At 41.2% G+C, this 27,909-nt stretch overlaps 1 protein-coding gene across 3 annotated transcripts in view; it reads right to left on the bottom strand.

The window, feature by feature from the left end:
* The window catches only part of CD109 (CD109 molecule), a 134,761-nt gene that overhangs the window by 72,575 nt on the left and 34,277 nt on the right, over positions 1–27,909 (bottom strand). The gene's annotated exons all lie outside the window — the stretch shown is intronic.

The following is a 27,909-nucleotide window of genomic DNA, read 5'->3' on the forward strand; positions in this document are numbered from 1 at the left end:
GTTTTGGAAGTGTTAGCCACAGCAATCAGAGAAGACAAAGAAATAAAAGGAATCCAAATCGGAAAAGAAGAAGTAAAGCTGTCACTATTTGCAGATGACATGATACTATACATAGAGAATCCTAAAGATGCTACCAGAAAACTCCTAGAGCTAATCAATGAATTTGGTAAAGTAGCAGGATACAAAATTAATGCACAGAAATCTCTTGCATTTCTATACACTAATGACGAAAAATCTGAAAGTGAAATTAAGAAAACACTCCCATTTACCATTGCAACAAAAAGAATAAAATATCTAGGAATAAACCTACCTAAGGAGACAAAAGACCTGTATGCAGAAAATTATAAGACACTGATGAAAGAAATTAAAGATGATACAAATAGATGGAGAGATATACCATGTTCCTGGATTGGAAGAATCAACATTGTGAAAATGACTCTACTACCCAAAGCAATCTACAGATTCAATGCAATCCCTATCAAACTACCACTGGCATTTTTCACAGAACTAGAACAAAAAATTTCACAATTTGTATGGAAACACAAAAGACCCCGAATAGCCAAAGCAATCTTGAGAACGAAAAATGGAGCTGGGGGAATCAGGCTCCCTGACTTCAGACTATATTACAAAGCTTCAGTAATCAAGACAGTTTGGTACTGGCACAAAAACAGAAATATAGATCAATGGAACAGGATAGAAAGCCCAGAGATAAACCCACACACATATGGGCACCTTATTTTTGATAAAGGAGGCAAGCATATACAGTGGAGAAAAGACAGCCTCTTCAATAAGTGGTGCTGGGAAAATTGGACAGGTACATGTAAAAGTATGAAAATAGAACACTCCCTGACACCATGCACAAAAATAAACTCAAAATGGATTAAAGACCTAAGTGTAAGGGCAGACACTATCAAACTCTTAGAGGAAAACATAGGCAGAACACTCTATGACATACATCACAGCAAGATTCTTTTTGACCCAGCTCCCAGAGAAATGGAAATAAGAACACAAATAAACAAATGGGACCTAATGAAACTTAAAAGCTTTTGCACAGCAAAGGAAACCATAAACAAGACCAAAAGACAACCATCAGAATGGGAGAAAATATTTGCAAATGAAGCAACTGACAAAGGATTAATCTCCAAGATTTACAAGCAGCTCATGCAGCTCAATAACAAAAAAACGAACAACCCAATCCAAAAATGGGCCGAAGACCTAAATAGACATTTCTCCAAAGAAGATATACAGATGGCCTACAGACACATGAAAGAATGCTCAACATCATTAATCATTAGAGAAATGCAAATCAAAACTACAATGAGATATCATCTCACACCGGTCAGAATGGCCATCATCAAAAAATCTAGAAACAATAAATGCTGGAGAGGGTGTGGAGGAAAGGGAACACTCTTGCACTGTTGGTGGGAATGTAAATTGATACAGCCACTATGGAGAACAGTATGGAGGTTCCTTAAAAAACTACAAATAGAACTACCATACGACCCAGCAATCCCACTACTGGGCATATACCCTGAGAAAACCATAGGTCAAAAAGAGTCATGTACCAAAATGTTCATTGCAGCTCTATTTACAATAGCCAGGACATGGAAGCAATCTAAATGTCCATCGACAGATGAATGGATAAAGAAGATGTGGCACATATATACAATGGAATATTACTCAGCCATAAAAAGAAATGAAATGGAGGTATTTGTAATGAGGTGGATGGAGTTAGAGTCTGTCATACAGAGTGAAGTAAGTCAGAAAGAGAAAAACAAATACAGTATGCTAACACATATATACGGAATCTAAGGGGAAAAAAAAAAAAAAAAAAAAAAAAAAAAAAAAGGCCATGAAGAACCTAGTGGCAAGACGGGAATAAAGACACAGACCTACTAGAGAATGGACTTGAGGATATGGGGAGGGGGTGGGGTGAGATGTGACAGGGTAAGAGAGTGTCATGGACATATATACACTACCAAATGTAAAATAGATAACTAGTGGGAAGCAGCCGCATAGCACAGGGAGATCAGCTCGGTGCTTTGTGACCATCTAGAGGGATGGGATGGGGAGGGTGGGAGGGAGGGAGATGCAAGAGGGAAGAGAAATGGGAACATATTGTATATGTATAACTGATTCACTTTGTTATAAAGCAGAAGCTAACACACCATTGTAAGGCAATTATACTTCAATAAAGATGTTAAAAAAAAAAAAATAATAAAATAAATAAATAAATAAATAAATAAACTGTACACCAGCAAATTGTTTTTTAATCCTAAAAGAAGGATACAGTTCATTTCAAAGTATAAGACAAATACAACTACTTATATGCCAACAAAATAACTATCTAAAACTTGGCTTCAGTGTTGTCATTTAAAGTAGATCCCAAAGAAATTGTGTTGATCAGTCTTTAAGAATCTCCACATTTTCACTTAAAGTGTTTTCATGTCATATAAAGGAATGTTATAAATTACATGCCTTTGATTCATTTATAAGTTCTGATTTGTCATCCTCAAAAATCAAATCAAGAAGGCAATCTACCTTTAATACCTGTTTTACTGATAACATAAGAATTCTAGGCTTGGGACTTCCCTGGTGGTCCAGTGGTTAAGAATCCGCCTTCCAATGCAGGGGACGCAGGTTCAATCCCTGGTCGGGGAGCTAAGATCCCACATGCCACAGGGCAAGTAAGCCCATGCACCGCAACTACTGAGCCCGCGTGCTCTGGAGCCCGCGCGTGACAACAAAAAGATGCCGCAACTAAGACCCGACGCAACCCAATAAATAAATCAATAAAAATAAAATAAATATTAAAGAAAAGAATTCTAGTCTTTAAATTACTTTTTGCTTTACGACTGAGGTAAAGCACAGGTAAGGCTGTGGAATAAGCGATCTAACAACGATGATGTCTGTTCGTCAAGTTAAGTTCATATAGCAAACCCCAAGTGAGTACTGCATATAAAACACCATGTGAGGCTCTGTAAAGGTTAACTACAGTCCTCAGCATTAGAAGTTCAGTCTAGAGATGGAGCAGACACAGTCCAGTGCAACATTGCACGGTGCCCTGGAGTTTCATGCACTGTGTTTCTGTTCTCACTTTCCCCAATGCTTGACTTACACACACTTCCACCTCTGCCCATCTTCCAAGACTTGGCTCAAATATTACTGCTTCTCTGGATTCCCAATCTAAAAGTAATCTCTATACCTGCATGCACTTTAGTCCTTCTTTCTTTGTCACTTTTCACCCCGTATCCTGAATATTTAGGTACATGGCTTATCTTGCTGCAAGTTCTTTGAGAGCCAGATCCCTGTTATACCACGTTTTTATCCTTCATAGTTTATCCCTTGAGTTGCCAACCTAACAGAGTGCCTAATACCAAAAAAGTTCTCAAATAACATATATTAGATTGAATAAAAAGTGCTAGCTTTGACAAACGTGGAAAATCAACTAATTTGTTTGGGCCTCCTTTAAACAGCCTTGAAACCAACTTTTAGGCAATTATTTAACAAACAAGTAGTTACAATAGTTTACATTTGAAATAAATTCTCCCCTCCTGCCTCCTGCATTACCAGTCATCCCTGACAATTCCTGGATTTTCCATCTCTCTGGTTGTCTCCTCCCCTTCATTCAGTCTGTAAACACTGTCACATCTTCTGTTCTCCTGGTACTCTTAAGTATCTTTCTGACTTGTTGCCTTAACGGTCTTTTCTTTTTGATCTTGAAATGTTGGCCCTTCCCATCCTGAACCCAATGCTCTTGATAAGTGAGCTCATCAACTCTCACGGTGTTAACTGTCATCTCTACGCTAAACACTCCTAAACCTTTATCTCTGGCCATCCCTCAAGCTGGAGATTCAGACTCAAATCCACCTTCGAGACACCTCCACCTGAATGTTCTACAGAAGATCCTGGACTCCTTTATCTGGGTTTAGCCTCCACCAGGGACCTTTTCTTGATCGCCTCTCCCCGTGCTGGGTTAGATGCCCCTTCTCTCCCATCATACCCTGTGTATAACTCTGTCACTTTACTTAACACAGTATACTATAATTATTTGCTTTGTGCCCATCACCGGAAACAGACTATGAAGTCATTGGGGGCACAGCACCTAATTCAGCATGCTTTCAAGGTTTGTTGAATGAATGTATGTATTAATGAATGAATGCATTGAATTTTGTCCCCAGGCTGGTTCTGATACCGGGGGCTCATCAGATTAGCCTCAGTTATTGTACAGCCTCTCTTGCAAGAAATTGAAATAACCTTCAGACTACCCTGAGGAGGCACAGCCATTTGTCAAGTGACCCATGGAGTAACCTTAACTCTCTGCCCTGCATTTAGAAGGAATATGAACGTCAGGGAGTGGAAGAAGTCAGCCATCAGGGAAAACTGAAGAAAAAGTGGGAGAAAAGCGCTTCTTTTCACTGTCATTTAAATTGTTCCAATAAATCAAGAAATCATCGTGTAACTGAATGCTGACAGTGTGCTTTGTACCAGATGAGGTTTTCCCAGGGTGTTTATAAGTGGTAAAATGCAAATCTAGAAATGAATTATTTTACTGTCCAAGGGGTTTGGAAAGCAGAAATGAGTTTTGTCATTTTCAGCATGTGGTCATTAGGCAATCAGGCCATACCAATTTTCACAATGAGTTTAGTTTTCTTTATAAAATATTTTTACAAAATATATAATCAAGAATGTAGAAGAGGGATTTCTCTGGCGGTCCAGTGGTTAAGACTTTGCCTTCCAATGCAGGGGGTGTGGGCTCGATCCCTGGTCGGGGAGCTAAGTTCCCACATGCCTCTCAGCCAAAAAACAACCAAAACATAAAACAAAAGCAAAATTGTAACAAATTCAATAAAGACTTTAAAAAAAAAAGGTAGAAGATACTGAAATATTTTAAATTAATAATAATTCAGAGAAGTAGCAGCCATTTATGCCACAGATAAACACAAAAACACTGATACTGAGTACTTTCATTAGTCTAGAACAGGGATCTGCAAACTCTTTCTATAAAGGGCCAGGCAGTAAATATTTTAGGCTTTGCAAGCCATATGGTCCCTGTCACAACTTCTCAACTCTGCCGGCGCAACATAAAACAGCCAGAGACAACACAAACAAACGAGACCGATTGTGTGCCAACAAACTTTATTTACAAAAACAGGTGTTGGGCTGTATTTGGTCTTTAGGCCAGGGTTTGCTGACCCCTGGTCTAAAAAATAAAATTTATTTCCATATTCTTCTATGTTAGCTCTAGCTGAACTAAATTTGACTAAATCAAATTTAAAACATGAAGCAAAAAACAACCCCAGACCTTTTGTAGGAAGTACAAGTTCCATTTACTAAACAACTTTCCTTCACTTTCAAAGAAACGATCTACTTCAAAATGAGTTTTTAATATTTATTCTAGCTCGTCAAATACAGCTTGTGCTCATTCACTCTGGCAGCAACTGGAGAGAGAGGCTGACCTGAAAGCTTAAATACCCAGGCAGCATGTCTTCTAAGCAAACACCTTTCCAGACAAAAGAATACATAACTCATCAACATCTTCAGAGCTCTGTTTTCCTTAATATGGTCGCTGCTCCGGGGGAAAACACTCCGTTAGGACACCTGCTCTTCAGCACATATCTTCACTCTCTATCTGTATTACATGTAAGCCCACCTCAATTAGATTTCTAAACAACTTCTAAAGCAGAATGGAAAAGGAGAACAAGGAGGTGCTCTCGGTAAGCTCTGTAACTTCTTTATTCCCTTATCCCTAAGTCAGTGATTCATCGTGATGGTGTATGTTATGGAAATCGATCAAATGGAAGGGGAAAGACAGAAACACACTATTCTTACCTTCCTAAGAAATACACTATGACTACAGTGCAAATTGCAGATGTGAATTACTACAACCTTCTATTCCAGTTACACATTTGCCTTCTCTAACCATGAAGCCATCCAACTCTTGAGAGGGTTTCTATTTTTAACAAACTTCAAAAAATATGGCACGCTACATGACCGCTTAAAACCGTAAATTTTTTTTAAAATGCAGGTCAGCTTCTTTCAGCTCTTGCTGCTGGAATAAAAAAAAAAAATGCCAGAAACAGAATTCAAGGGCTGGATGGATTCTTTGTGTTTGCACATTTCTGTTCATTTATGATCATTTTAACTTTGTAAAAGTCTGCTTTAACATTGATCTCTGGTGTCTGGATTTAATTTTTATTTAAAGATTAAGAAAGGCACCGAATTTTTTAAATCCACACATAACAAGTTGTTAAAATGGAACTATTTAAGACTCAGTTTTGGCTTTGTCCCCGAAGACAACAAAGGCCAAGTACAGCCACGTTCCCAAGCCAGGTGCAAGACTAGCAGCAGGGGGCTTCCCTGGTGGCGCAGTGGTTGAGAATCCGCCTGCCAATGCAGGGGACACGGGTTCGAGCCCTGGTCTGGGAAGATTCCACATGCCGCGGAGCAACTAGGCCCGTGAGCCACAACTACTGAGCCTGCACGTCTGGAGCCTGTGCTCCACAACAAGAGAGGCCACGATAGTGAGAGGCCCGCGCACCGCGATGAAGAGTGGCCCCCGCTCGCCGCAACTAGAGAAAACCCTCGCGCAGAAACAAAGACCCAACACAGCCAAAAATAAATAAATAAATAAAATTAAAAAAAAAAAAAAAAAGACTAGCAGCAGGACCTGCAAAGGAGGTCTCCAAAAACTGGTTTTGCAACCCCTTTTATTTTTTTTTTTTAATTTTTGAATTTTATTTTATTTATTTTTTTATACAGCAGGTTCTTATTAGTCATCCATTTTATACACATCAGTGTATACATGTCACTCCCAATCTCCCAATTCATCCCACCACCACCACCACTCACCCGCCACTTTCCCCCCTTGGTGTCCATACGTTTGTTCTCTACATCTATGTCTCAACCTCTGCCCTGAAAACCGGTTCATCTGTACCATTTTTCTAGGTTTCACATATATGTGTTAATATACGATATTTGTGTTGTTTTTCTCTTTCTGACTTACTTCACTCTGTATGACAGTCTCTACATCCATCCACATCTCTACAGATGACACAATTTCGTTCCTTTTTATGGCTGAGTAATATTCCATTATATATGTGTACTGCATCTTCTTTATCTATTCATCTGTCAATAGGTGTTTAGGTTGCTTCCATAACCTGGCTACTGTAAATAGTGCTTCAGTGAACACTGGGGTGCATGTGTATTTTTGAATTATGGTTTTCTCTGGGTATATGCCCAGTAGTGGGATTGCTGGATCATATGGTAATTCTATTTTTAGTTTTTTAAGGAACCTCCATAATGTTCTCCATAGTGGCTGTACCAGTTTACTTTCCTACCTACCAACAGTGTAGGAGGGTTCCCTTTTCTCCACACCCTCTCCAGCATTTGTTGTTTGTAGATTTTCTGATGATGCCCATTCTAACTGGTGTGAGGTGATACCTCATTGTAGTTTTGATTTGCATTTCTCTAATAATTAGTGATGTTGAGCAGCTTTTCATGTGCTTCTTGGCCATCTGTATGTCCTCTTTGGAGAAATGTCTATTTAGGTCTTCTGCCCATTTTTGGATTGGGTTGTTTTTTTAATATTGAGCTGCATGAGCTGTTTATATATTTTGGAGATTAATCCTTTGTCCGTTGATTCGTTTGCAAATATTTTCTCCCATTCTGAGGGTTTTCTTTTCGTCTTGTTTATGGTTTCCTTTGCTGTGCAAAAGCTTTGAAGTTTCAATAGGTCCCATTTGTTTATTTTTGTTTTTATTTCCATTACTCTAGGAGGTGGGTCAAAAGGATCTTGCTGTGATTAATGTCAAAGAGTGTTCTTCCTATGTTTTCCTCTAAGAGTTTTATAGTGTCCGGTCTTACATTTAGGTCTCTAATCCATTTTGAGTTTATTTTTGTGTATGGTGTTAGGGAGTGTTCTAATTTCATTCTTTTACATGTAGCTGTCCAGTTTTCCCAGCACCACTTACTGAAGAGACTGTCTTTTCTCCACTGTATATGCTTGCCTCCTTTATCAAAGATAAGGTGACCAAAAAAAAAAAAAAAAAAAAAAAGATAAGGTGACCATATGTGCGTGGGTTTATCTCTGGGCTTTCTATTGTGTTCCATTGATCTATGTTTCTGTTTTTGTGCCACTACCATATTGTCTTGATTACTGTAGCTTTGTAGTATAGTCTGAAGCCAGGGAGTCTGATTCCTCCAGCTCCGTTTTTTTCCCTCAAGGCTGCTTTGGCTATTTGGGGTCTTCTGTGTCTCCATACAAATTTTTAAATTTTTTGTTCTAGTTCCATAAAAAATGCCATTGGTAATTTAATAGGGATTGCATTGAATCTGTAGATTGCTCTGGGTAGTATAGTCATTTTCACAATATTGATTCTTCCAATCCAAGAACATGGTATATCTCTCCATATGTTGGTATCATCTTTAATTTCTTTCATCGGTGTCTTATAGTTTTCTGCATACAGGTCTTTTGTCTCCCTAGGTAGGTTTATTCCTAGGTATTTTATTCTTTTTGTTGCCATGGTAAATGGACGTGTTTCCTTAATTTCTCTTTCAGATTTTTCATCATTAGTGTAGAGGAATGCAAGAGATTTCTGTGCATTCATTTTGTATCCTGCAACTTTACTAAATTCATTGATGAGCTCTAGTAGTTTTCTGGTGGCATCTTTAGGATTCTCTATGTATAGTATCATGTCACCTGCAAACAGTGACAGTTTTACTTCTTCTTTTCCAGTTTGGATTCCTTTTATTTCTTTTTCTTCTCTGATTGCCATGGCTAGGACTTCCAAAACTATGTTGAATACTAGTGGTAAGAGTGGATATCCTTGTCTTTTTCCTGATCTTAGAGGAAATGGTTTCAGTTTTTCACCATTGAGAATGATGTTTGCTGTGGGTTTGTCATATATGGCCTTTATGATGTTGACGTAGCTTCCCTCTATGCCCACTTTCTGGAGAGTTTTTGTCTAAAATGGGTGTTGAATTTTGTTAAAAGCTTTTTTGACATCTATTGAGATGATCATATGGTTTTTCTTCTACAGTTTGTTAATATGGTGTATCACATTGATTGATTTGCATATATTGAAGAATCCTTGCATCCCTGGGATAAATCCCACTTGATCGTGGTGTATGATCCTTTTAATGTGTTGTTGGATTCTGTTTGCTAGTATTTTGTTGAGGATTTTTGCATCTATATTCATCAGTGATATTGGTCTGTAATTTTCTTTTTTTGTAGTATCTTTGTCTGGTTTTGGTATCAGGGTGATGGTGGCCTCATAGAATGAGTTTGGGAGTGTTCCTTCCTCTGCAATTTTTTGGAAGAGTTTGAGAAGGATGGGTGTTAGCTCCTCTAAATGTTTGATAGAATTTGCCTGTGAAGCCATCTGGTCCTGGACTTTTGTTTGTTGGAAGATTTTTAATCACAGTTTCAATTTCATTACTTGTGATTGGTCTGTTCATATTTTCTGTTTCTTCCTGGTTCAGTCTTGGAAGGTTATACCTTTCTAAGAATTTGTCCATTTCTTCCAGGTTGTCCATTTTATTGGCATAGAGTTGCTTGTAGTAGTCTCTTAGGATGCTTTGTATTTCTGTGGTGTCTGTTGTAACTTCTCCTTTTTCATTTCTAATTTTATTGATTTAAGTCCTCTCCCTCTTTTTCTTGATGAGTCTGGCTAATGGTTTATCAATTTTCTTTATCTTCTTAAGGAACCAGCTTTTAGTTTTATTGATCTTTGCTATTGCTTTCTTTGTTTCTATTTCATTTATTTCTGCTCTGATCTTTATGATTTCTTTCCTTCTGCTAACTTTGGGTTTTGTTTGTTCTTCTTTCTCTAGTTCCTTTAGGTGTAAGGTTAGATTATTTACCTTGAGATTTTTCTTGTTTCTTGAGGGAGGCTTGTATAGCTATAAATTTCCCTCTTAGAACTGCTTTTGCTGCCTCCCATAGATTTTGGATCGTCGTTTTTTCACTGCCATTTGTCTCTAGGTATTTTTTGATTTCCTCTTTGATTTCTTCAGTGATCTCTTGGTTATTTAGTAATGTATCATTTAGTCTCCATGTGTTTGTGTTTTTTACGGTTTCTTCCCTTTAATTCATTTCTAATCTCATAGCGTTGTGGTCAGAAAAGATGCTTGATATGATTTCAATTTTCTTAAATTTACTGGGGCTTGATTTGTGACCCAAGATGTGATCTTTCCTGGAGAATGCTCCATGCACACTTGAGAAGAAAGTGTAACCTTCTGTTTTTGGATGGAATGTCCTATAAATATCAATTAAGTCTATCTGGTCTATTGTGTCATTTAAAGCTTCTGTTTCCTTATTTATTTTCATTTTGGATGATCTGTCCATTGGTGTAAGTGAGGTGTTAAAGTCCCCCACTATTATTGTGTCACTGTCGATTTCTTCTTTTATAGCTGTTAGCAGTTGCCTTATGTATTGAGGTGTTCCTATGTTGGGTGCATATATATTTATAATTGTTATATCTTCTTCTTGGATTGATCCCTTGATCATTATGTAGTGTCCTTCCTTGTCTCTCGTAACATTCTTTATTTTAAAGTCTATTTTATCTGATATGAGTATTGCTACTCCAGCTTTCTTTTGATTTCCATTTGCATGAAATATCTTTTTGCATCCCCTCACTTTCAGTCTGTATGTGTCCCTAGGTCTGAAGTGGGTCTCTTGTAGACAGCATATAGATGAGTCTTGTTTTTGTATCCATTCAGCAAGCCTGTGTCTTTTGGTTGGAGCATTTAATCCATTCACGTTTAAGGTAATTATCGATATGTATGTTCCTATGACCATTTTCTTAATTGTTTTGGGTTTGTTTTTGTAGGTCCTTTTCTCCTCTTGTGTTTCCCACTTAGAGAAGTTCCTTTAGCATTTGTTGTAGAGCTGGTTTGGTGGTGCTGAATTCTCTTAGCTTTTGCTTGTCTGTAAAGCTTTTGATTTCTCCATAGAATCTGAATGAGATCCTTGAGAGGTAGAGTAATCTTGGTTGTAGGTTCTTCCCTTTCATCACTTTAAGTGTATCATGCCACTCCCTTCTGGCTTGTAGAGTTTCTGCTGAGAAATCAGCTGTTAACCTTATGGGAGTTCCCTTGTATGTTATTTATCGTTTTTCCCTTGCTGCTTTCAATAATTTTTCTTTGTCTTTAATTTTTGCCAATTTGATTACTATGTGTCTCGGTGTGTTTCTCCTTGGGTTTATCCTGTATGGGACTCGCTGCGCTTCCTGGACTTGGGTGGCTATTTCCTTTCCCATGTTAGGGAAGTTTTCAACTATAATCTCTTCAAATATTTTCTCTGGTCCTTTCTCTCTCTCTTCTCCTTCTGGGACCCCTATAATGCGAATGTTGTTGCATTTAATGTTTTCCCAGAGGTCTCTTAGGCTGTCTTCATTTCTTTTCATTCTTCTTTCTTTATTCTGTTCTGCAGCAGTGAATTCCACCATTCTGTTTTCCAGGTCACTTTTCCATTCTTCTGCCTCAGTTATTCTGCTATTGATTCCTTCTAGTGTAGTTTTCATTTCAGTTATTGTATTGTTCATCTCTGTTTGTTTGTTCTTTAATTCTTCTAGGTCTTTGTTAAACATTTCTTGCAACTTCTCGATCTTTGCCTCCATTCTTTTTCCGAGGTCCTGGATCATCTTCACTATCATTATTCTGAATTCTTTTTCTGGAAGGTTTCCTATTTCCACTTCATTTAGTTGTTTTTCTGGGGTTTTATCTTGCTCCTTCATCTGGTACATAGCCCTCTGCCTTTTCATCTTGTCTATCTTTCTGTGAATGTGGTTTTTGTTCCACAGGCTGCAGGATTGTAGTTCTTCTTGCTTCTGCTGTCTGCCCTCTCTTGGATGAGGCTATCTAAAAGGATTGTGCAAGTTTCCTGATGGGAGGGACTGGTGGTGGGTAGAGCTGACTGTTGCTCTGGTGGGCAGAGCTCAGTGAAACTTTAATCCACTTGACTGCTGATGGGTGGGGCTGGGTTCTCTCCCTGTTGGTTGTTTGGCCTGATGCAACCCAACACTGGAGCCTACCTGGGCTCTTTGGCGGGGCTAATGGCAGACTCTGGGAGGGCTCATGCCAAGGAGTGCTTCCCAGAACTTCTGCTGCCAGTGCCCTTGTCCACACGGTGAGCCACAGCCACCCCTGCCTCTGCAGGAGACCCTCCAACACTAGCAGGTAGGGCTGGTTCAGTCTCCCCTGGGGTCACTGCTCCTTCCCCTGGGTCCCGATGCACACACTACTTTGTGTGTGCCCTCCAAGAGTGGAGTGTCTGTTTCCCCCTGTCCCGTTGAAGTCCTGCAATCAGATCCCACTAGACTTCAAAGTCTGATTCTCTATGAATTCCTCCTCCCGTTGCCGGACCCCCAGGTTGGGAAGCCTGACATGCAGCTCAGAACCTTCACTCCAGTGGGTGGACTTCTGTGGTATAAGTGTTCTCCAGTTTGTGAGTCACCCACCCAGCAGTTATGGGATTTGATTTTACTGTGATTGCGCCCCTCCTACTGTCTCGTTGTGGCTTCTCCTTTGTCTTTGGATGTGGGGTATCTTTTTTGGTGAGGTCCAGTGTCTTCCTGTCGATGACTGTCCAGCAGCTAGTTGTGATTCTGGTGTTCTCGCAAGAGGGAGTGAGAGCACATCCTTCTACTCCGCCATCTTGGTTCAGGGCCCCCATGGATCTCTTTATTTTCTTCTCCCACATGTATACATTATTCTTATCCTGAGATCTTTTTTCCTTATCACCAACAAATGGCTCAAACTTTTTGCCATTTAAAATTGGTTTAGTGGCCCAGACACCAACCCGAGTCCTGTCAACAGCAGGTGGGAAAAGCCTCACTTCCTCTGGAAGGCGTCGAAGCACATGTTCAGGTACCTCGGCCAGGGTCTTGGTGGCTGCCACAGGCTCAGCATTCTAAATCAGTGCCTCCCAACATGATCCATGCATCAAAATTACTTGGAGTAGCTCGTCCAGCTGCTAGCTGCTGCCAGCATTCCTAGGCTTGTGGCTACATCAGTCTTCAAGGCCAGCATCTTTAACTCTCTGCTCCATCTTCACATCACCTTCTCCTCTGTGTGTCAGCAACTAACATCTGGTTTTGCAACTCTTAACCAAAAGAAAACACACTAGAAAAGAATTTTAGGAGAAAGCTTTTGATGTGCTAGGAGTCACACATACCCCAGCCCCAGGGATCAGGTGGGAGTTGCTTGCCCCTCACTTCAAGCCTAGGGAAAACGGCTTCAATTGGACAATCCAGAGATCTGGATGTGTGTCCCCAGGAGCAACCTCAAGCTGTAGTGGGCAGGCACTTGACACACCTGAAAAACCTAGAGAGAAAACTACTGCTGCTGACCTGCTGCATGGAAGGCTGAGCCAAGACAGGATACTGTGCTGAGTTTCAGGGAGCAAAGAACACATGAGCTTTTCCCCTCAACTAAATGTGCAAAAAAAAGAGAGCCAGCATGAGGCTGTCTTCTATCCTAATCAAACAGCCTCCAGAGTCATAAGGCAACACCAGGAGATGCAACTGGAGGTGTACTGTAGACGCCCAGGAGCTGAAGACAGAGCTGGAGGAAAGAGCCAGCTGGAGGAGAGAGAGTCAAAAGCATCAAAGACACTTTGGATGAGAGACTTCCCAGCAATGGTAGGGGTGCTCCAAAGAACCCACAAAAGAGCTCTAAGAAGGAAAGATGTTCATTTTAAATGCTTGCCAAGCCCAGAGAGCCCTGATGTCAGCTGACGACAGTATTATTTTAAACCATATTAAACATTTTTGTAGAATAAATATTGGAAAATTCATATGTCTCAGCCTTATACATCAAGTAAGAGGGTTTTCTGGGGGTTTTTTTAACATCTTTATTGGAGTATAATTGCTTTACAATGGTATGTTAGTTTCTGCTGTATAACAAAGTGAATCAGCTATACATATACACATATCCCCATATCTCCTCCCTCTTGCGTCTCCCTCCCACCCTCCCTCTCCCACCCCTCTAGGTGGTCACAAAGCACCGAGCTGATCTCCCTGTGCTATGCGGCTGCTTCCCACTAGCTATCTATTCTACATTTGGTAGTGTATATATGTCAGTGCTACTCTCTCACTTTGTCCCAGCTTACCCTTCCCCCTCTCCGTGTCCTCAGGTCCATTCTCTATGTCTGCATCTTTATTCCTGTCCTACCCCTAGGTTCTTCAGAACCATTTTTTTCTTTTTTTTTTTTTTTTAGATTCCATATATATGTGTTGGCATATGGTATTTGTTTTTCTCTTTCTGACTTACTTCACTCTGTATGACGGTCTCTAGGTCCATCCACCTCACCACAAATAACTCAATTTTGTTTCTTTTTATGGCTGAGTAATATTCCACTGCATATACGTGCCACATCTTCTTTACCCATTCATCTGTTGATGGACACTTAGATTGCTTCCATGTCCTGGCTGTTGTAAATAGAGCTGCAATGAACATTGTGGTACATGACTCTTTTTGAATTATGGTTTTCTCAGGGTATATACCCAGTAGTGATGTAAGAGTTTTTTACCCCTCGCCTCTCTTCCCTCTACCCAATTCAATCCTGCAGGAGTGCAATACAGCCTCCTGAGTAGGGGACAGGCAGCCAGACCAGAGAAGACCCAAGCTGAGAGAAGGGGGCACTTAATTTTATTGGGCTGGACATATTAATTACTGAATGCAGACTTCTGCATGCACACATGTAACCAAAAATGACAGGACCTCTTTTTACCAAAGAATAACCATAAAAGTGGTGGGATTTGCCCTCCACTTCAGGCACTGTTTACATCTGTCACTTCTCTAATTTACATCTGTTGACGCTTTTGTGACTTACTAGTTTTTAAGTTCTTTGCTAATTTTACGATAAAAATCAAAGAGGGGAAAAAATAGGATATTACATGACTACTGTTCCATATGTATTAAGGCTAAGCTTAGGAACATTAGTAGGGATCTGAATAAAGCTAAAAATATAGAACTTTCCTGTTGTATGTTAGGTGGGAAGAAACAACAGTCAGTAGACATCTAAAGATGATAAGACACAAACCCTACTTTCAAGGTGCTTACAGTCAGGGAAGGCTACATGTAAGAATGCAAAGAGCTCTAGAATGAAGAGTCACAAGACTGTGGATAAGTCACTTCAGCTCTGGATTCCAGTTCCCTCGGCTGTAAAGTAAGGGATTTGGATCAGAGAACTTGTAAGCCTCTTACACCTTTAAAATTCCATGCGTCAACTAGATGGAGGTGGAGGGACTGTACAACTTGGATGGGGTGAGGGGGTTGGGGTACTGAGGCTCGGAGCTGGGGGACAGAGCTGCAGAGCTGGCAGCAGGCACTGCGGGCCAGGGACCTTGAAACCCCGTCCCCCTAGAACAGAGTTCCCTTTCTGAGTTTATGATTAACCTCTCTCTCCAAAACTTTATTCCCTTTCTTGTCCCCTCTGACCTCAAGCCTGTGCTAGCTGAATGCCAATCAACCAGAGTCAGGTGACTAAGATCACTGTTGCCTATGACATCCTTAATGCACTAAAATCGCTGCTGTAGAGATCATCATTAACGTACAAACTCAGGCTGTTTCTCCAGGGCAAGATGAGCCTACAGACCCCCAAGCCATGGACCACCTGGCCAGAGAACTGTAAATCAGAGACTTCCTGACCCTCAAAACTACAAATAAAGAAATGTCACAAGATGATGATTAAGCTCGGCGTCTTTGTTCTTTTCCTTTAAAAACACCCCAACTCACAGACCAGGTTGGAGTGGACCTGACACTTGTTCCCCACTCCCTTGCTTGGCACCCTGAAATAAACCCCTACTCTGCTGCAAATACTGGCTGTCAGAGTTTGGCTTTCTGCACCTGAGCCTGAGCTCGGTAACAAAGTCGTCGAAGAGAAAATTGGAGGAGTTTGTGGGTCAAGCTGTGGAGGGTACTGGACATCTGGCTAATGTGTTAGATTTCATCTGTAGACAGTGGGAGGCTCTAGTAACTTTTATTTCACTCTGAATGTCAATGTTATAAATTTCATACCAGACTTCTGAGGACAGAGAAAGCAAACATGTATGTGAGTGATTCTCTCAAATTATAAAAGATATAAAAATGATACTTTCATTATTTCCCACTGATTATGAAAGTAATGCATGGTCAATGTAAAAACACCCAAACATTATTCAGTAGAAAGAATGATATGTTTATGATAAACTCCCAAACAAAAGAAATCATCGATATTTGTTGTCTTATTATTGATTTTTGCAGAAAGTTTTTAGGCAGTAATATGACATGATTAAAGTAGTATTTTAGGGAGATCACAGCATGTGGGGTGATTAAAGGGAAAGGAACTGAAGTCAGGGAGACTCCTAGGGGCTCGTAGCTGTTTACCAAATACATGACTACCTTCTATGTTAGGTCATAATGTTCTAGTCTGAGGGTAACAGGGGACTGCTTTAGGGGGCAACAAAAACTAAAGAGGGATGGATGAATTCAAGAGACACTTTAAAGGAAGAAGTATTAGGTTCAGTGACTGACTGGGTCATGATTGGGGCAAAGGAGAAAGAGGGGTAAAAGGTTTAAGTTGATTAAGTAAGGAGGCCATTGGACTGATGGGGCTCTCACGCCGTGGGTGCCCTACGTAAACAAACCAGGATCTAAGCCTGTGAATGCCTCACGGTTATGAAATCAAAATGCTAAGGACAACCAATCAGAAACAGTCACCTAGGCTTTAAGCTATGGTCAATCTATGATTTCCTTTCTTTGCTTCCATCTTTTCTCTATAAAGTCTCTCCTTCACCTCTTGTCTGAGGGGACTGTCCAACCACTTCCAGTTTGGCACTGCCAATTCCAATCGATTTCTGCTCAAATAAACTCAAATCTTTTAATATGCTTCAGTTTATCTTTTGAGATTTTGAGATTTCAAGCGTGGTCTTTGGGAGACTGTAAGGTTTTCGAGAAAGCAGGAGAAAGGAGAAGCCCGTGAACAGGTCGAGGTTTTGGTCTTAGATATGAAGAATTATATCTTTTCTGTAAAAGAAAAGGATAAGCATGAGATGAGTGCAGACAAGGTAGATATGTAAATGTGGCAGAGAGATTTAAAGAAACTCCTATCTGATGACATCTGTTTTCTTTACAAAGTAGAAAGGGAGACTATCTACTGAGAGTGAGGAGGGAGAAACCAGAATCTCCCCCATAAGATAGCATTTTCCTGAATCCCTTCCCTCATTAGAAAGAATCACAAATATTCTGGTACCCATCAAGACTGGAACTAAACATCCGAAGAACTGAAGTTGTTCTATACCCGATAATTACTCATAGTGATATAGGACTTGGGAAGAATGGATCTAACCAACAACCAAGACACAGACTGTTGTCTGTGACACAGGGCTCCAGGTGGAAGGATCCTGGTCCAGGCATCCTATGCCACGAGCACGTTCACACCCTAAGAAGTTTCACCATTGGCAGTACCAAATACATTATGCTGTACAAGGGACAAACTGGTTTCCTTAGTAGAAAAGTACGAACTAGAAGCATGCTCTCTTTAAAAACAAACAAAAATCACTCATTTAACCCTCTCTGTTCCTACTGAAAGTGCAAAGAATTGAGGTCTTCAAAGACATGCAACATGACCAGCTTTCTTGGGCACCAAACTTAAGCAAGAGGAAAAAGCAGAAGTGTAGCTACTGCTTTGTACTGAATGGGAAAGGCACACCCTTGAGGCAAAATAATTCCATTGGCTGCTCATTTCTCCTCTTCTTACTCCACCCAGCACCTCAGTACTCATTTCAGGCTCCACCTTGGTACCCAGTGCTGCCGCCAGCAGCTGGCATCCAGTGAGGTACAACTCTCCCCTATGTCACTGACAAGTAAGCATCATACAGGACTACACACACATCACATGAGTATCAAGTTGCTGCCTTTGAGGTTGTACAACAATAAGATACAATCATTGGGTCCACTGCATAAAGGGTATCCAGGACTTCTCTGTACTTTCTGTGAATCTACCTCAAATAAAAAGTTCTTTTAAAAATTAATCTTCTTTGCTGTGCAAAAGCTTTTAGGTTTCACTAGGTCGCATTTGTTTATTTTTGTTTTTATTTCTATTTCTCTAGGAGCTGGGTCAATGTAAATTGATACAGCCACTATGGAGAACAGTATGGAGGTTCCTTAAAAAACTAAAAATAGAACTACCATACAACCCAGCAATCCCACTACTGGGCATATACCCTGAGAAAACCATAATTCAAAAAGAGTCATATACCAAAATGCTCATTGCAGCTCTATTTACAATAGCCAGGACATGGAAGCAACCTAAGTGTCCATCATCGGATGAATGGATAAAGAAGATGTGGCACATATATACAATGAAATATTACTCAGCCATAAAAAGAAACAAAATTGAGTTATTTGTGGTGAGGTGGATGGACCTACGGACTGTCATACAGAGTGAAGTAAGTCAGAAAGAGAAAAATAAACACCGTATGCTAACACATATATATATATGGAATCTAAAAAAAAAAAAAGGTCATGAAGTACCTAGTGGTAAAATGGGAATAAAGACACAGACCTACTAGAGAATGGACTTGAGGATATGGGGAGGGGGAAGGGTAAGCTGTGACAAAGTGAGAGAGTGGCATGGACATATATACACTACCAAACGTAAAATAGATAGCTAGTGGGAAGCAGCCGCATAGCACAGGGAGATCAGCTCGGTGCTTTGTGACCACCTAGAGGGGTGGGATAGGGAGGGTGGGAGGGAGACTCAAAAGGGAGGAGATATGGGAACATATGTATATATATAACTGATTCACTTTGTTATAAAGCAGAAACTAACACACCATTGTAAAGCAAGTATACTCCAATAAAGATGTTAAAAAAAATTAATCTTCCTACAGATTCACAGACATAGAAAACAAACTTATTGTTACCAAAGGGGAAAATGGGGGGGAATAAATTAGGAGTTCATGATTAACAGGTACACACTACTATATATAAAATAGATAAACAACAAGGACCTACTATATAGCACAGGGAAATATATTCAATATTTTGTAATAGCCTATAATGGAAAAGAATCTGAAAAAATGGATATATATGTATACATAACTGAATCACTGTGCTGACACCTGAAACAAACACAGCATTATAAATCAACTATACTTCAATTTAAGAAAAGAGATGCAACTCTAAAAAAAAAAATTAAAGTCATAGAACTAAAAAAAAAAATTAATCTTATGGCTCATAATACCAAGATTATACCGTCTGCTAGGTGACAGCAAGCTAATCCGTAGTAAATACACTAATGGATACTACATAGTTCCCTACCAGGCAACGCATATGCTGTAACATGAGTCTCCTAGGCTCAAACCCTCAATTCAAAGTCCTGGCTGTTGTGTTCAGAATCTGAGACACTTTGAAAACAATGCAATGTATGAGGGAGTGACACGTGTGGCACCCGAAAATCATGTGACAGAGGTGGGCATCCTCCCCACCAATGCATCCAGACAGCCCTGTTGACATCTATGTTCAACCAAAAAAGTGACTGCCTTAAAACAGCAATTGCAGCACATATTAAATAATTTAATGTTATAGAGCTGAAAAGTATCAGGAAATCTAGCTTGTAGCCCTGACCCTACCCTAACACCACCTGAGCCCAAACAGGTCACTTAGATTCTTCCTCCGTCAAAGGAGGAGATGGGTCTGGGTTACCTCTAAGATCCTCTCCAGCACCAAAACCCTGTGAGATGTGCTGACAGACTTCTCAGACTCCCCATTTCACTGATGATCAGGACACGCTAAAATCCGATCCCAAAGTTTTCTCACTGAAGAGAGGGGTCGGTAAGGGACATGTGAAAGGAAGAACATTCCTAGGGTAGCTTCTGGAGAGAAAGAACAAGACAAGGAACTCCTGACATAAATTAGCTTGGAGCCAGAATTTAATTAAATGCACACCCCCAGGGACTGACAATTAGCAGATCAAACGACCTAATAAAGTCACAGGAATAATACAGCACAAAACGTGTGCGTGCATCTTGAATTTCACAAGAGACCAGGATATTCAGTTCTTGACTGAAATCTTTTTTAATCTTCAAAATCAGAAAGTCCAGAATATTAATCCAAAAGGCCTGTTTCCTACTGGCTCACAGGTGCACCAAGTACACAACTATATATTGCACATATCCTCAAAATGAAAATATATGAACATATCTCTACTAAGTTGTAGTCTCATATAGAAGACTGGGGCTATAGGTCAGAGAGCATCACAAAGGATAATGACCAGTAGCAACAGTCTAGGAGAAACCGTTCAATCACTCCGTTCACTCATTCTTTCATCCCACAAGCATAAATGAGTTCCTACAACAGGACAGAATAAATGTGGAAATTAATCACACAGAACTCTTGTCTTACGGATGCAACCCAAGTGCCCATCAACAGATGACTGGCTTAAGAAGATGTGATACGTGTGTGTGTGTGTGTGTGTGTACGTATACATATATAAAACGGAATACTACTTAGCTGTAAAAAAGAACGAAATTTTGCCATTTTCAGTAACGTGGATGGACCTAGAGAATATTATGCTTAGTGAACTAGGCCAGAGAAAGATAAATACTGTGATATCACTCATATGTGGAATCTAAAAAATAATACAAATGAATCTATAAACAAAACAGAAACACACTCACAGACATAGAAAACAAACTTATGGTTACCAAAGGGGAAAGGTGGAGGGAGGAGGGACAAATTAGGAGTATGGGATTAACAGACACAAACTACTATACACAAAATAGACAAGCAACAAGGATTTACCGTATATCACAGGAAATTTTACCCAATATCTTGTAATAACCTATAATGGAATATAATCTGAAAAAAAGGCAAATCACTATGCTGTACACCTGAAATTAACACAATATTATAAATCAACTCTACTTCAATTAAAGAAAAAGAACTTGAGTCTTCAAGGAACTCACAGTCTAATAAGTAAGGCAGTCATATTCTATAAAGCTACACTGATCACGGTTTGGAAAGATGAAACAAATTCTGGAAATTGATGGTGGTGATGTTTGTACAACCATGTGAATGGACTTGATGCTACTGAACTACACACTTAAAAATGGCTAAGATGGTAAATTTCTTGTATACCTTACCACACCAAAAAAGGAGAAAGAAAAGCCTACACGGATCAATAAGTGCTGTAGAGGTGCTGGGTAGAAGGACCTAGGGAAAAACGGAGAATGAAGTGCTAGCCTCCACCAGTTGACATGCTCTAAAAAATCAAAATTCTAAGACTAACTCCTCCTTCCTTTTTTTCACTGCACATGCAAGCAAGAACTTAAGGTCTTTGCCCCAAAAGGCAGCCTTCTTTCAAGCAGAGGCTAGCAAAAGGATTTTGGAAGCCACATGCACATTCCAGAGAGGATACACTGTTTGCTGACCTGTCACAGGTGGGTCCATGCTCTGTCCAGCTGTCGTCACCAGCCAGGGGATCACCAGATGCCACTTGTGGAGCGTTCCAAGCTCAAGAGCTGTCCAAACGAATGTGTGCTCTTTTGCAAAGGACAGTGGCTTCAGAAAAACCCTGACAGCAGAAGCAAACTGACCAGGGAACAGCTAAGCAGAAAGATAAGGAGAGGCAGAAAGGCTATAAAAGGCCACGCAGCGCCCCTCTACCTGACGTTCCACAACAACTAGCTCAGGAGAAAGGAGGTATTGTTACAAACAAAGGAACAATTCAGTGCAGACTGCCTCTGAACTACACAACAATTTTACACCCACAAACTAGCACACAGGGCTCCAAAAAAGGGATCTCAGGCCTCGGGGCTATCGCGCTTTCTACCTTCTATTTCTTGTCTGCCAGCCCAACACTGGCCTAAGATCAAAACAAGGGCTGAGAAACTGCAGTCAGATGCAGCCAGAAGAGACTAAGAGGTCGTCTGGTTCAGGGGTTCCTACACAGGCTGTGTATCCAAATCTCCAGAAAAGCTGCTGTAAAAAATTGAGACCGTGACCCCAAATCTGCTTTAGGAAGTCTAGGCTGTCAGGGGGCCGTGCGGAGCTACTCACCTAGAGGGGTCAAGTAAGTAGCTCAGTCTCACCACCAGGGAGTTCCAAGAACAAATCGGGGGCATGCCTTTTCCACTACCCACCACCGCCTCTCACTGGAAGAGATAGAACCCGAAGAAGCCTAGCTGTGGGCACACAGCAGCACTTCTCAAAACGTGGTCCTGAAAACAAATAGGATCTCCTAGAGCGCTAATATAACATGCAAACTCCTAGGTCGCTGCCTGCGAAACTGACTTGCCCTCTGGGGGCGGGGCGCTGGGCTGCGCAACTTGAACGAGAGCTGCCGTCGGCGGGTTCCCAGGCACACGGGTGCTTGGGAATCAGGGCTAAGTTCCTGCAGCGGGAGCTGTACCAGCCACTCTGGGAGGAAAGACACGCTGTCTGCTCCCAAGGAAGGAAGGTGCAGGGCTGCGATATCCAGAAGCAGGGCTCTCTCAGTGCTCTTCCTCCGGGTCCTCAGAGGAATGTGACACCCATGCTTGAGTCGCCCAGAGACCTGAAACTCTGGGCCAGCCGAGGCTGCCCAAGGGAGAGGGCAGTGCGGTAAGGTCCCTCCTGCCTCCTGGGAGCGTGGTGCTCAGACACCAGCGCCAGCCTCTCTTTTAAAGAACCTCTAAAACTGCCTTCTAGTAACCTGGCATACAATTTATAATCAAAGATGCCAGAAACTTTGCGACTAAATCCGGAATCTACATACAACAGAAGATGCGTCAGCCTTAAAAAGGAAGGAAATTCTGACGCGTGCTATAACCTGGATGAGCCTTGAAGACATTAAACTAAGTGGAATAAAGTCACAAAAAGACATACACTCTATGAGTCCACTTATGTGAGGTACTTAGAGTAGTCAAAATCATGGAGACAGAAAGTAGAACGATGGGTGCCGGGGACGTGAGGGCAGGGCTGGGAGGAGGGAAATGGGCAGTTATTGTTTCATAGGTACAGAGTTTCAGTTTTGCAAGATGAAAAGAGTTCTGGAGACGGATGGTGCACAACATTGTTGCAAAACATTGTGAATGTATTTAATACCACTGAACTGTACACTTAAAAATAGTTAAGACAGTACATCTCCTGTTATGTATATTTTACCACAATTTTTAAAATAGGGAGAAAAAAAAAAAAAATTTGCAACTATTTGGGAGAACCAAGGACACCAGTCAAGAGATAAGGCAACTAGAGAAATACTACAAAAAACAAAAATACAAGCGATGCCTGACTTTTAAAACAAATCATCTTCCCAAGGTGTATTTGTAAGATGATTATCAACTTAGAGCACATTTCCCCACTTGACCTATAATGCACATGAGGTAAAACACGTGTCTGTGGAGGGGTATTATGGCTAAAATAAACCCTTTCCCTCTGCGGGGAGGGTCTGGTGCTCCAGGAAGTTAAGGGAGAACTGATGGAAAAGGGCCTGGAGACGTGGAAGGGACCAAAGCGTGGGAGAGCCGGCAGGGACGGTGATTGTTCCCAAAGCAGCAAAGAACAAGTCCCATCCGATGCAATCATATAGATTAAGTATATGTATAAATAGCACACAAAAAAGTCAGCGTTCTTACTAAATTTTACTAACTTTAAGAGGGCTTAAAAATAATAATCATCAAGACTTGCTTTAGGGCTTCCCTGGTGACACAGTGGTTGAGAATCTGCCTGCCAATGCAGGGGACACGGGTTCGAGCCCTGGTCTGGGAAGATCCCACATGCTGCGGAGCGACTGGGCCCGTGAGCCACAACTACTGAGCCTGCGCGTCTGGAGCCTGTGCTCCGCGGCGGGAGAGGCCGCGATAGTGAGAGGCCCGCGCACCGCGATGAAGAGTGGCCCCCGCTTGCTGCAACTGGAGAAAGCCCTCGCACAGCAACGAAGACCCAACACAGCCAAAAATAAATAAATTAATTAATTTAAAAAAAAAAAAAAAAGACTTACTTTATAATAATGCCACTCTGATTATCTGCATGTCACTACAAATCAAAGCTCTGGTAAGTCCTGTATACATTGTCCTTCAGTAGTAATACTAAAATCAGGCCATATTTTTTCTAGAGACAAAATTGGATTTCAAAACAGTCTCCTGAAAATAATTATTTTCCCCTCCCTAAAATTTATACTAAGAATGGTCACTGCCTTGGGAAAATAAAAATATGGTCTATAATGGTGGATTGTTTAAATAATAAATATATTTCCTCCATAATAATTATTCACAGCTAAATGGAAAAGAGTTCAATAATAAGCAATGTAGAGTCCTTGAATGCTGTGTTGGAGTCAAGGAAAGAAACCAGAGACCAAGGCTGGATCCAGTTTGCTTCTCATAACATTTCTTTGACTATACTGACCTCTGGTGGCCATTGGAGGAATCTTTTTTTTTTTTTTTTTTTTTAAATAACGGGGTTTATTTTCCCTCAGTTGTGTGCCTTAACATTGTATCACCTAGGGGGGATCCTTTCACAATGTATATGTATATTAAATCATCACATTGTACACTTTAAATATCTTACAATTTTATTTGTCAATTATATCTCAACAAAGCTGGAAGGAAAAAACATGATATCACCACTAATAAGTTCCTGATCAATATGTCTGTCTTCAAAAAGATAAAGATGTTTATAGAATGTGGAAAAGGGGACACTATATTTAGTTCAAGACCAATGACTATGATATAGCTTTCACGCATTCATTGAACAAGTACTGACTTCTACCTTGTGCGAAGAACCGTGCTAAGTCTCCAAGACACAGGGGAACAAGGCTCTGCCTACAGAGCTCATACAGACTCTGCCTATCAGGTCCTGCCAATCAAGTGACAGGATTGGACCAAGAGAAGCACAGTGTGCTACGCAAATGTCCAGAGGCTCTAGGCCATCAAAGATAATGCCTGAGGACAAAAGCAAGGAGCTAGAAAAACAGCAGAAAAACAGCATTCCAGGCAGAGGGAGCAGCCCACGGGGAAGGCTCTGGGACAGGACAGACTGGCGAGTTTAAGAAACTTAAGGAGTAATACATCTAAAGCATAGAGTTCAAGGGTAAGGGTGGCCCTTAACGAGGCCAAAGAGGTGGGCAAGGACCAGATTTGGTGAATGTTTTTTAATTTTTCAAGCACTTGAATTCCCTTAAGAGCATTTATCTTTTTTTCCTGTTAAAGCAATAGGACAGGTCAAGTCCACAAACTACTACCTGAGAAATCCGGTAATTCTTTCACCCTACAGTCTCACACCTCCCAGCCTTTCTCCACTATTCTAGTCTCCTCTCTCCCCTGGTACATACTCTGTGTGCCACTCACTGAACAAAGGAATCCCTCAGAGGCTGCTACCCGCAAGGCTGAGACCGGGTCACTGTGCAGAGGTGGCCTCAGAATGGTCCAGCGATGGACATCGGACCCAGTGACCCATCCGTGGGCTGCCCGCCACCCATGCAGAGGCTTGCTTGTAGTACTCTGAGGAGATGGTTATTAGGCTGAGCCAATGCGCTCAGTCCAGATCTGGACCAGAGGACACCCTAGAGGTCAGAGAGAAGCGAGGGGAATGGGGCCGACCACAAGGACAGAGGAAGCCGCTGGCCCCAAAGCACAGGCACTCATGCTGACAACAGACCATCTTTACCCCCAGGGGGCCTGAGTGAGACTCGCTCCTTGGAGGCACCTGACGGGCCTCACTGACTGAGCGCCTCACAAGTCCTCTGCTGTTGCACTACCTCGTGTTCTTCTGTCACCCTTGTGTCACTTAACTTTGTCATATTAGTCATCTCCCCACAGTAGTCTTTAAAGACAGAGATCAGGTATTAGGCTTCCTGGTATCACATCACAGCACTATAAGCCCTCAACACATATTTGATGGAGGATGGTAGGTGGATGGATGAATGGATAGATGGATGGATGGACAAACAGCTGATTCCTGGGGAAATGATAATGAAAACAAAACGTGGGAACAGAGAATAAAGTCCTAACTCCTTAAAACTCACAACATGCCTCCTAATCTGCAGCTCCCAGCATCCTCGACATGTGTCAGTCCCTCCGTTCTCCCCAGTCCCCAGACCCCGGGGCTCTCCTCCACCTTCCCTACCTCGACACAAACCCTCCTCTCTCCTACGTCTCACAAACACCTACTCTGTCCTCCTTTTCTACAAGCTCCAATGTCTGGTCCACCCAGCGTTCATCACCCCCCGCTCTCAGCGCCCGTAACTCCTCGCACGCTTTCTCATTTCCTCTGTGGCACAAACTCTCCACGAGCCCAGCGCGCTCCTTATCTTCATGCAGATGCTCAAAAAACATGTGCTAAGGGGACCTAGCTCTGCTTTTAAAATGTGGCCCCCGAAAATGCTAACTAAAGGAAAATTTTTTCATTTTTAATTTATTAGGTACTTGGTACTTTTATCTCACCTCAGGCCACCTGCTAATGAATGACTATTCCTTCTAATAAAGTGGCTCTCGAAGGAGGAGGGAGAGGGCATTTTTCGAAGGAGACATTTGGTGACATCTGGAGACATCTCTGGTTGTCACGACTTGGAGGGAGGGGACGGCTGCAACTGGCATTTAGTGAGTAAAGTTCAGAGATGTTGCTAAACGTCCCACAGTGCACAGGACATCCCCGCAACAAACAATTTTTTACCGTAATGTCAAAAGTGAGAAGCCCTGTTCTAATAGAATTTTTAAAGCTCTTATTTGTGAATTTATATACATTTTAATAAATTCCAAAGAAAAAAGTTAGAAAATATTCAATGAATCTTCAAACACCACAGAGTGATGCACCAGAGAAAACCCGAGGCAGAGACACAGAGGGCGTTCTAGTGCCCCTGCCCTGTTAGGTCTCGGAGGCATGGGAGTTGGCAGCAAATACGGGAAGTAAGCGGGGGAGCTGGGCAGAAAGAAGCATTGGGGAGCAGAAGATTGTGGTAGCTGTTAAGGTCACTAGAGTTTTGTTTTTGTTTTTGCTTTTGCTTTTAACATCTTTTTTGGAGTATAATTGCTTTACAATGCTGTGCTAGTTTCTACCGTACAACAAAGTGAATCAGCTATACATATACCTATATCCCCATATCCCCTCCCTCTTGCGTCTCCCTCTCATCCTCCCTATCCCACCCCTCTAGGTGGTCACAGAGCACAGAGCTGATCTCCCTGTGCTATGCGGCTGCTTCCCACTAGCTATCTATTTTACATTTGGTAGTGTATATATGTCCATGCCACTCTCTCGCTTTGTCCCAGCTTACCCTTCCCCCTCCCCATGTCCTCAAGTCCACTCTCTACGTCTGTGTCTTTATTCCTGTCCTGCCCCTAGGTTCGTCAGAACCTTTTTTTTTTTTTTAGATTCCATATATATGTGTTAGCATACGGTATTTGTTTTTCTCTTTCTGACTTACTTCACTCTGAATGACAGACACTAGGTCCATCCACCTCACTACAAATAACTCAATTTCATTTCTTTTTATGGCTGAGTAATATTCCATTGCATATACGTGCCGCATCTTCTTTATCCATTCATCTGTCAATGGACACTTAGGTGGCTTCCATGTCCTGGCTATTGTAAATAGAGCTGCAATGAACATTGGGGTACATGTATCTTTTTGAATTATGGTTTTCTCAGGGTATATGCCCAGTGGTGGGATTGCTGGGCCATATGGTAATTCTATTTTTAGTTTTTTAAGGAACCTCCATACTGTTCTCCATAGTGGCTGTATCAATTTACATTCCTACCAACAGTGCAAGAGGGTTCCCTTTACTCCACACCCTCTCCAGCATTTATTGTTTGTAGATTTTTTGATCATGGCCATTCTGACCAGTGTGAGGTGGTACCTCATTGAAGTTTTGATTTGCATTTCTCTAATGATTAGTGATGTTGAGCATCCTTTCATGTGTTTGTTGGCTGCATGAGCTGCTTGTATAT

Source organism: Balaenoptera physalus, assembly GCF_965194825.1.
Source record: "Balaenoptera physalus genome assembly, chromosome: 9".
In the NCBI taxonomy this organism is placed as follows: domain Eukaryota; kingdom Metazoa; phylum Chordata; class Mammalia; order Artiodactyla; family Balaenopteridae; genus Balaenoptera; species Balaenoptera physalus.